This window comes from Meleagris gallopavo, chromosome 2 (assembly GCF_000146605.3).
Source record: "Meleagris gallopavo isolate NT-WF06-2002-E0010 breed Aviagen turkey brand Nicholas breeding stock chromosome 2, Turkey_5.1, whole genome shotgun sequence".
In the NCBI taxonomy this organism is placed as follows: Eukaryota; Metazoa; Chordata; class Aves; order Galliformes; family Phasianidae; genus Meleagris; species Meleagris gallopavo.
The window spans coordinates 48460433-48472135 of NC_015012.2; the positions used below are offsets into that span (position 1 = coordinate 48460433).

The 11703-nt window shown below is 34.8% G+C and overlaps 1 long non-coding RNA gene across 2 annotated transcripts; it reads right to left on the reverse strand.

The window, feature by feature from the left end:
* Positions 1-385: 385 nt before the first annotated feature.
* Positions 386-9084, reverse strand: LOC109366366. 2 transcript variants are annotated; one of them, XR_004159052.1, is made up of 4 exons: positions 9044-9084; positions 7407-7443; positions 1041-1144; positions 386-704 (listed from the first exon to the last, which is right to left on the reverse strand). It is a non-coding gene; the product is annotated as an uncharacterized LOC109366366 (long non-coding RNA). The 2 variants fall into 2 exon arrangements; XR_004159051.1 differs by lacking the exon at positions 386-704 and having other exon boundaries at positions 897-1144.
* Between the last annotated feature and the right edge of the window lie 2619 nt (positions 9085-11703).

The following is an 11703-nucleotide window of genomic DNA, read 5'->3' on the forward strand; positions in this document are numbered from 1 at the left end:
GTTGCAGAGAGTTTTTACATTCTTTAAAATTTCATGTTTATTTCTATCTTTATGATTAATTTCTATAACACATAAGTAAGAAAATTCAGACAATGTTAAGATATGGACTACCAACATAAGACAAATAGATTAGAGCAACTGGGCATCACAATAAATTTTACTCCAGAGAGAATTACAGTGAATGTTCAGAACATCAGTTCTAAACCACAACTCTATACAAAATCCTGTGCCTCAGGATCTGATTCTTTCCCAATTTTAATAGTAGGGCTGTCAAAATGTGGAAGTTACATGCATCAAATCTAGTCAATTAATAATAATAAAATAATATAAAAACATACTTCTGAGAGGATTTTAGCTGAAGAAATAAAAAATAATAAATATCAGGAGAATAAGAAAAAGTGATCTAATCAGGGTCAGTAATTAAAATGCAAGAGGAGAGCTCAAGATAGATAGATCTTTGCATGGATCTGTATAGCAGAAGTACTTCCTGTATCATAGATGTTCCATACAAAATTATTCCAAATTATATATAAATAAAGGTTTCAAGACAAAGTCTTGCAAAAGGTAAGACTAGAAGATATTCAGTCCAGTATTCTCAGAAAAATAAAGCGCACCTTCTGAACAGCTGATGGAGACTTTCAAACAGCACAGGCTGGATTTGGTGCAAGCTGTGTCTGTTGTTTAAATGGATTTCAAAAATATTCCTATGAATTGAAAAAAATCATTTTTTCAGCTTTTGAAACATTTTTATATACAATTCATTCCTCTCTTTTAAGCATTCTGAGTGAGAATAGAAACAATTTGTTTGCTCATTTTTTGTTTTATTCAGTAGGATTATATCTGAGGTCTTTTTTTTTTTGCCCCCTCACAGATAAAAATAATATTAATTATGCAAAGAGAAATAAGTATAACACATCACAATTTATTATAACTATTGTCGTAATAGGTCACAATTTAAGTAATGATTAATTAAAACCAGATATTTGGTGGAAAAAATAGAATAGAGACAAGTGAGTTGATCAAAGCAAAGCAGAAATTACAGAACTAGTGATTTTGAAGTCCAAGGCTTCTTATCTCCTGGTCGGTACCGCACTGAGTCACAATGCTCATTTCAAAGAGATTTGGCTAAGTGCCTGTCTTCCCCCTGAAGAAAAAAGTTTCAAACATCTCATATACACAATGGTATTACAGAAGCCATTAAATCTGAAGAGGCAAAGTAATGCGTAGTGTTAGGATTAACTCTAGTATAAAAGTAATTCAGTAATAATTTATAATAATAATGTATCTCACCCTTGAAATTATTAGGCAGATTAAATTTAAGGAATTGATTAGCCCTGCTTATGTATTTCATGAATAAGAGTTTTTCATGCTCAATCTATGATCCCTGCAAACATCCACTTCTATGAAAAACCTACTTATACTAAAATTTACCAGTCCAATCTCATAGTCATGGCTATAGAAAATATTCTCTTCACATTTAATTTCTAATCAACAAAATTTTGTTACTCCAAACTACTCTTAAACCCTGTGTAATATATCCTCAATTGTTACACTGGGCAGTTCATAAGCTGACACTACCTAGGCCCCTTTACAGACAATTGTTGTTACCTACTTCTCTAGCAGATTCCTTACAAGCAATCCCTCAAGCCTAGACTACAATTGGGTTTTTAAGGCCCGGGCAAGTGTGATCACAGAACTATGGTTTTTACTATTTTAGAACATCATTGTATTTTGAGTAAGCGTATACATTTAAAAATGCATGATAATATACATATACATAAAATAATTCATTGAGAAGTAGACAAAATTCTGATTTAAATCCGCTATTAAGCCTATTCATAAGATTTCTTTTTATTCATTAATTTAGTTTCCCAAATGCCTGAAGAGAAAGGTATCTCGGAAAGAACAATTTAAGTCAAGACATCTGTAAATTCTGACCCTTACATTAGAAGGCTCACCTTCAACCTGCTTACATTTCTTTCTCATCTGATCAGTTGAAAAAGCTGGAAAAAGTTTTGCTTTTTAAGTAAATGGAATACAATAATGGCTTTAACTGTTTCTCTGACAGACCACATTTCTTTAGATTTCTTCTAGGAAAACTTGTCCTAGTATCAGAGATCAGCCAAACCATTGAGACAGTAAGAACACTGATGTGAAGGCTTTTCCTGGAATTTTCTTTCTTCTCCCTCACTTTTCTTCTATTTTTCTTTTAATAAGATACAAAAACAATAGGAAGAACTTCTCCTAGTTTTGGTTTCCATAACTGAGAAGCATTAGAGTAATCCAAAATATCAAGAAGGTAAATAAAATGAAAAAAAATTATAAAATAGTTTTGCAGGAAAACTCCAACGAATTCTTATGTTTGTAGTTTTCATTACTTGGAACAAAATAGAAAAAACTTTCTTACTAAGAAAGCACTGTGGGACTACGGGAAGAACTGAAAACATACACACTCAATTACATTTTACATATTCACTGATCTTTACATCTAATAGCCTGAGAGGTGATACAAGTGACCAATTAATCAAGGAGTCAATGAGGGCAATCACCCTGCTGGATTTGTTACTAACAGGCCAGGAAAAATTGGTTGGGAGTGGGAAGAAGAACAAAATTAGGCTCTTTCAGTATAGCACAGTGATGGGACAAGGAGTGAAGGGCACAAACCAAAAAACAGGGTCTTCTGCCTAAACATGTGAAAATAAAATCCATACTGTGAGGGTGATTAAACAAAAGCTCAAGTGTTTTTTGTTTGTTTGTTTTTTTTACAGAGGCTATGAAGTTTCTGTCCTTGGGGATATTTGAACCCAGATCAGATACATACCTGAACAATCTGGTGTAGATAACTCTGCTTGAGCAGGGGATTGTACTGGATAATTTCCAAAGCTTTCCCATCTCAGACATTCTGTGATTCTTTTTAAAAAGTAGTCACTTAATAAAAATAGCTTATTCAAAGAAAATTATTATGGAAACTGACTATGATGATCTCTGGTTATTCAAGCACTTACGTTAACGAGACAACATTTGACAGTTTTCATCAAATTGTCATAGGAGAAATGAAAGGTTGGTGTATAGAAGACAAGACTCAACTAATAGCTAAATCCCTGGTTGAAGCCAGCCTGCAATACCCTAGAGGGCAAATTCAGACATGCTTGCAGAAAATATACCACTGGAGACCATTCTCAGTGAGTAACATTTAAGTGAGGCAGAACCTGAGCCTGGCAGATTGCTCAGAAACTGGATTTGATAGGGGGAAAAGGAAAAAGTCTTATCTCTGCTATGAAAAGATCAACCTAAATATGAAACACTAAGCTTTTTTTTTTTCTCTTTAGTTACTATTTTAAACATCTTTTATACAAGATACAAGCTGTTAAGTGATATCTCATGTGTGCAATGAAGACAATCTCATGCCTTAATCTCCAGCAAACGGTGATGGGTATATGGCACTACCTTCCAACAAAGGCAACACCACACAGCAGGCCTCTGAGTTCAAGTCCATTCAGGGGTACTCTATGCAAGAGCACTCAGCACCATTTTCCTCACTGAGCTGATTCTGCAAAACCTGTCATGAGTTGTCCACAGAACTCATGCTGAACACAAGGGATTATGTGATATTTCTCAGGAGAAGTTTAGCTCCACAGTCACCAAAATACCACATTCTCTATTTTAGAAACTTGTGTCTTCTAACCTGTTCCCCTTCTGAAGAAATACCATTTGCTAATGGCAGTCACTAATGTCTCCACGTGGGCTGAGAAGACTTCTTGCTGCCAAGGAGTTATGGTAGGTGGAAGACAAAAGTAAAAACAAGCTGTGGTTATTCGTACTTTTCTAAACAGGAATTTCAAAAGTAGTGTTCTGTATTTACCATCCTGCTCTTTGAAAGTTTCCTCTCCTCTCCAACCTCCTGTCACTTCTGAAACAATTACATCTGGCTGTGTACAAACAGCTCTGTTCCTGGAGAGTCGAATTTCTACTGGTTACATTGTATCACAAATGACACCTCTGTATTTTGTCTACTTTCTTCTCACAGTTTGAAAACTCACCCTTTAATTACATTGGAATTCAAGCAGATCACAGACTGCTATGCTTCTTTGCTTTGGAGCACTAGTTCAGAAGAACAAACAGGCATGAAGAAACGCTAAGGTGATTTCATTCCATTTAGGTGAATTTAGATGGTGTCAAGACATAACTCTTTTATCAAGATGGCGCATGGAATAAATGATGCAACCGTTTTGTTCTTAAGCAGCTGATCTTTCTTACTAGATAATTTCAAGCAGTTTGAGAAGACTTACTTCCTCCAGAGAAATTAAACTGAAGCATCTAGAAAAATAAAATCCCAAATGGATCACGTCTCTAGAAAAATAAACTTTTTTTTTTTATTCCAAGGCACAAACATAACTACAACTGCAACAAAACAAATGGCAGAGCTATTCCCTATTAGATTCACCTTTGGCTTGGTAAAAAGTGTGTTTCTAGTCTCTCCAAAACAAATGTACATCTTTCCTAATTAATAAGTCATTTCCATTCTTCACAAAATATTCTGTCTTTCCATGTCAGGAGCACAACTTAACAAAGAAGAACCGATTAAAGGTTGGACATGTAAAACATAAACAACGCACAGCAAATCCTTTCAAAGCTGTATGCTATTATAAAGGATTGATTTCACGTGGAATGGCTGAACATAGAAAAAATGAACACTAGAAAATAGGAATTTGTTATATTCCAGAGAGGACTGGGTGTCACTAGGCCAACTAGAAAAGAGCAGTTTTGTCTAGCTAATGAAGTGACATTTGAGGAGATGCAAGGAGAAATCAGCAAGCCATCAGTTACACACAATAGCAGACAACCAAGAAAAGGAAACAAACTGAAGACATTTAGATTTTCCTGGAATTTAAGTAATGTAGAGATCAGAAACTAATGCAGAGGGGTGAAGGGCATCAGAGAAGACTCCAGAATGGGCATAAAACTAGTGAAAAGTATTGCTCAGGTTCCTCACACTGAGGACTTATGGAAATTTAGCAACAAAGTGAGAACAAACGTGTACAATCTAATTCAGAGAGCTTTCATGTAATTCCCTTTGCTTTTCCATGAACTACTATGAGTAGTTCATGCTACCAGTGCTCCGGGTTACAGAACCACAGATGCCAACAAGCAGCTCACACTTACTTGATTTTGATATCATGAAGGAATATTCCAGAGGAGGTATACTACAGAAAGCTGCAAGTGGGATGTACATAGAGTGGTGGCTGAAGCAAGGTTTTTGTAGTTACATGCAACTTGTTAGTTCATGAAGCTGGAGCCGCAGAGGCAAGAAAAATATAGAGGAAGTGGGACAACAACTAAACCTATTTGAATTACTTGAATATAAATGGAAGATTAAAAGATAAGAAGAATTAAACAAATGAGGGAAAATGTCATTTTAATTTAACTAATTCTTTGTATGAAACAGGAGATAAAACAAATATCAATTATTCATTGAGCCACATCCATTGGGTTAGATTTATTTAAATATATATATAAATGAATATGGTTTTTACACATTTAAGATGTTTATTTAATGAAAATGAACCATGTGATGCACTAAGGGATTATTATTTAAAAATAGCAGCACTTTATGATGCAGAAAAAAAGGCAGAATCTTAATAGTTGCTTTCATTTATATTTCATGTGCAGAAACCCCAGCATAAAAAAATTATAAGAAGCTAACTAATTCAAAGTTACTCAAAGAAGTGTTGTTTTCTAATTTCTTTCTAAAACTTACTCACTTATGTTATTATCTTCAGGTGAGAGCATGAAACTGCTACTTAAATACAGCACTGCTCTATCACATTTTGGTGTTCAGAGGATTTCATGGCAACTTTTATTTTAGTCTCTGTTAAATATTAGAAAATTTGTATGAGCAGACCTCCTGTGAAAAAGCAAAATGCTAACTTAGTACTCATCTAAAAAAAAAAAATCATCTGCTCCTGCTGTGTCTTACAAATGGGCACAGCTCTGTAGCTTTGCAGTTTAATCTTTTCTAGAGCCTTACTGGGAGCTATGCAGAAGATGACCATGTGAGCTGGAGTATGGCCACGTCTGCACCTGGCCTTAACAAGGCTCCTTGCAGAAATAAAAAAAAATAATCTTGTAAATCCCATAACTCCTCCAATCACATCCAGTAGCTTTACTAAAAGCCTTCCTACCACATCCCAAATAAATCTGCTGTACCCAATGAAAAATCTTCCATTCCAAACCCAAATGAAATAATTATTATATGGGAATGTCAGCTAATGAGATTCCCTCCTCCCCCAGCTTTGATCATGTCTAATGGAATTATTCATTCAATATACATGCTATTTATATAATAAATTAAACTTATTTATGAATTGGCTGTTATGCAGTAATGAACATACAAAGAATGCTCAGCATACAGTGTCCACCAATGATGCAGGGATTACATTTTTTGTATATGGCATATGGTGAATTTGTATAGAAAGTTAAGCATTTAGATCAGACTAATGAACTGCATTCTTTTCATTATTTTAATAGTAGATATTTTACAAAAACATCATCATCTAATACTCACCCAAAGCGGTTTTCTCCTATTTTGTGTTATGTGATTAAATTAGGAGATCAACTTAAATCATAGCAAACAGTCATGGTCAGACACATACCCTGCAAACTACAAAGAAAAGTGACAAGCCTCCCCAAGCACATTGTTGCAAGTTTTATCTTGATCTCATTGGTGCTCACAACAGCGAATCTCAACCAAACTTTTTCTGTGCACTCACTGGGCTGTGATATCCACAGATCACATTAAAAGTGGAATTCCTACTTTTAAAACAACTGTCACAATGGTGTGCATGTCTGCTGCCTCTAATGAATTCAGTGACATGCACCAGGGAAACAGGAATATAATCTGCAAGAAGCAAAGATACCAGTAGTTCATGGTTCAAGAATAGCTGGTCTTAGACTTCTAGTGGTTAAAACTGACGTCACTGGACAGAAGGAAACAAGGTAAGAAAGTAGCTACATATAGAACTAACATTTATGCTTGACTAGAGGCAGTGAGAAAATAATAAAATTGGTTAGCTGATGAGACACCCTACAGGAATTTTTTCCACAAAAACAGGAAAACAGTGTTAAACTGACATTTACTCAGCAAGCCACCAACCAGAAGTGCTCGGGGCACCCCCTACACTGAAGGGAAATGCCAGAGCTGTATAATGATTAGACTTTGATGGATCCCACTGATGTCCCAAAGGCCGTTCTGTTTCTATTTTTTATTTCTTTCATCTGATCTTCATCCATAATTTGACAAACTATTTTTAAGTGCCTGTTTTCCTTGTGATCTGTATATTCCAGGCTCACAAAAAAATATTAACTCAATACCTTAACCTGATCACTGACAGTTATATTTTGTTTACCTGGTACCATAATCTGAAATCCAGTCAGTTTGGGAACCTAGAAGTAGTGACAAAACCTAATTACTTTAAAAATACTGACAGACATATTCCTACAGCCACAATTTGCATGCTTTTAAGTCATATTCTACTATTATCTTCATTTTTTACTCGCTGAGTTATGCTCCACAGAGTAAGAGAGGAAAAGATACATAAAAATAATAATCATTAAGTTTTTGTGCAGGTGAATTTTGTGTTGCTCAGAAAGGAGCTCAGAAATGAATCTCACTGAACGGCCCTCAACAGCAAAGGCAGACAGCACACATGCAAATGTTAGATGATCACCATCACAATCATAAAGATGGTGGGGGAAATAGGAATATGGGAGAAAAGATTTTGTGCAGTGATTTTTCCTTCTGTATTAAAAGATGTTTTTGGCTGAAGAAAAACATCTGGAAGATGCCACTTGTGAGGAAAGATTTGCAAGTTTAAGGACTGCTACTTCAAAGAAGAAAGGAAGAAATTGTTTTCTATGTTTGCTCTGAATAGCCTAAGTAATGGGCATAAATTATAGTAGGAGAGATTTAGCTTGATATTTAAGTGGGCAGTCTGCAAAGGCTACAGCATCTTCTTTATTGAAAGAATTACAAGTGAGCTTTCTTTGGGGAGAACAAACCCACTAAGTTCCTTTAACCTAATTCGTAATAATTCCTTGCCACAAAAGGCCATTATAAAAAAGTCTTCTAATTTCTCAAAACCAAAATTAATGTATGGGTATTTCAAATCAGCATAGAAATATAATCAGCTAATTACACAGTTTTTTCTTCATTAAAAAGCAGAAAATACTAGTGAACAGGGTTAGTTTATCTGCACATGCACTTGGGGCAGAATTCAGCACCATTTCAGCCACTTCACCATACCCAACTAGAACAAAGTAGGTACAACAAGCACTTCCGATCTCATCAGTATTCAGAATCCTGTTTTCCCTGTTAGTCAGAGGAAAAATTGGGAAAGGTAACAGGAACTCATTTTGAGACAAATAAATGAAAGCTTCTCTATAGTTTTTGTTACAATACAGGTCTGCTACCTACTGAGGCTAGCATAGACTTAACGGACTATCTTTAAATATTACTGTTTTATCTTATTTTAGCATTTTAAAATGAGATTCAAAAATCTATTTATTCCTAGAAACTGTCCACAAAGATTAGAAACCATTTGATTTTTTTATTTTTTATTTTTTTAATTTTTTTTTAATAAAGCTTACAGACATTTACAGACATTTTGTCTGACAGAGTATAAGAATAGTTCTGATTCCAAGTTGTTTCACATCTTGCAAGTTAGCGTAGGGGAGCCAATCTTCTGCTAAATGGAGATTGACATTAAAACAACAACAACAACAAAAAACTATTGTTGATCTGTAGTGTTTATTCATCTTCTTTAGTGTATTTACATTTTCCAAAAGAATTTTGTATCCTCAGATTCAAAATTATTCAACTATTCCAGTGTTTTATTCATCTCTGAATATTGAAAATGAGCAATAATGCTATAACATGATGGAAAATACCGTGACAATATCAGGGTGGCAAGGTGACTACAACAAATAAGAACAAGCCCAAACACAGCAGCCACAAATACAGAAATGAAGGAAAAGAGCTACTTACCTCTGGAAGGCCACCAGTACAGGAAACAGGAATCTCCAGCAAGATGCCCTTATCTCCACTGCTGACTCTTAAATGAGATCTAGGAAGAGGTGGATCCTGACTCCACCTGTTCCGGTCACTCAAGTGTATTGCATGCACCTGAGCTCCCCTGGGATGGCCCTGCCTTCCCACCAGGTGCTCAATCACTGCTTCAAGCTGTGACTTAGCATTTCCTCTGCACAGATAGTTAGCCTTTTTTAGTATCCTGTTTAAAACTGGATAATAACAAGTACCTTGTTTTCTACCTGTCATGCTTGTGCTACATAATAAAGCTTTAATAAGAAGAAAAGTACTCAGATACTATGGTGATGGACATAGTGCAAAGAGATTAATATATCAGATGATTTGGTAAATTTCATTTTTTGAACCTCCGCAAAATTGAAAGGCATGAAGGGGCAAAGAGAATTTCCTAAAGGAAGTTCACGTTATCACAAGGTGACCATTATTTAGTCAATAATTACAAGATGCTGCTAAGGGAGCTATGCATCTGTCAGAAAACTGTATTTATATTTATGTAAATCAGTAAATGCTTGCATTGCATTATACAATCAGTGATGAATTCTACAGTAGAAGGAAAGTTGCTTGTATAATTTTGTTCTATGTTCTTTGAAAGAATGCATCTTTTTTATTTGTGACTGTGAACAACAAATGCTCAAATTTGGAGTACGTGTATTCCTATGTAATAGTAATCTGCTGTATAGGATGTGCTAGTATAATATGTTTTTAAGTCAAACACAGAAGGAAATAATATCTGAATGGACAACATTAATTCTAAAACTTAACATTTGTTCCTTTCATTATTTTGAATGTCCCATAGATTTTGTTCTGAGGAAAATAATAGAAATTTACTCTACCACTTGAAGGATATATGTCCACCTCGCTAAAGCTGTGTTTATATTTATCCAAATAACACAATAAGCTTTGGCTCCTTAAAGAAAATAAGCAAAGGCATGGTTTTCAAATGGAAAATTCTTTAACAAATCAATTATACCAAAGGAAACGTTCTATATCCTAAGTCATGTAGATGAGTTTATAAACACCTTGGAATTTAGTACATGTTTAAGTGCTATTCCAATTAACTTTGTTGCATGGAATGAGAGAAAAACACAATTTCTGTTCTTTTTTTCTGATTGATCTAAACTGCAGTGAATAAAAATTGCACAGCTGCATCTGAATGTTTTCTTTAATTCTAATTTGTAATTAATCTCTTTATGTTTCCTACATTGTCATCTGTCTCAACAACATTAAATTCCAATTTGTTGACATCTGGTCCAGGCTAAATCAAATCAAAGATGTTTGACATTGCAGAGCTGTACTCAATAAGCTCCAGATAAATGGCAGAGATTGGACAGAATTTCTCAAGCGCTGTAACAGAACTCCTTCGTACTCAATCCACCTTGAAAAATAATGTGAGACTTGAGTACCAGGAAAGAAAGAATCAAGAATTCAGAAGAGGAAAGGAGGTCTAGCTCCTTCTACTTAAATCTAACAGTAGACTAGTATAATTCCACTGGAGTCAGGAGAATTATACTGGATAGGGAAAAAATAAAATTAAAATAAGGAGAGAGGGAAAATATACATTTCATTATTTTTTAAAAATTTGGCTGGCTTTTAATATTTTGATGAGTTTCTTTATTATTCATAAATGCATCATTCCAGTCCCCTTGTAATACAGCTATAAATAAGCTTCCTTAAACAAAATCTATCTACCTGAAATTTTGGCTTATATAATGAATAAAACTTTCCTCCAGAAAACTGAAGCAGAGTCAATAGAGCAACTCGGAAACAGGAGGTTTCAAACTAGGAAATGATCTCATTTCTTGCAGATTGTCTTAGCTTCTTGTCTAACTAAAAACCTAAAATAGATTAGTTGAGTAATTTTTAAATCATTAAAATGACTGAAACGTTTGCCAGAGTTAGTGGGCAGGAAGAAGATCTCTTTTATACTATCCCAAGTTATTTTTATCATTATGACTGATTCAAAATTTGTAAGGGCTTAAAAGTATGTAAGTCTTTGAAGACTTAAAGAATGTTTAGTCTCTAGAAAGGGGAGAGAAAATAAAGAGAGTGGAACTGTATGATGAGCAAAGATGAAGGGATTGCATTGCAATCCTGGCTCTGAAAACAACTTGAAGTGAGCTATCAGCCAGTGATCAGTTCTTACTTCTGATTCTTCATTTGTGAGATGTAAATAGATTGTAAGTTTGTGAGTATTAGTGTGATTATACAGTGCTGTAAAATCCATAATCTGAGTTTAAACATGGGACATTTCAAATAAGAATGTAACAAGAAAGTCTATTGCACAAGAAAGATCTGGAAAGGTAGCACGAATGTTTTCATTTCTTCCAGGGCAGAGTTTCTTGGGAAAAATTATCTATTTTAATTTTATGAAGGTAATCATATTCTCCATGCTTTGCAGCTTCTTTTAGACTAACTATGTCAACATTGATCAGAGTACCATCCAACAGGACTCTTTGTCCTTTGCTGTATCCCCTGGGTTACATCTTACAAGAAAATCTGCCTGTCTACTCTGACTACACTGCAGACTTTTTCCAGGCAGTTTCAGAGATTGAATAGGCAGCATCCAAGGGCTGCAGTGAGAGCCATTCTCTTGTGGGTTT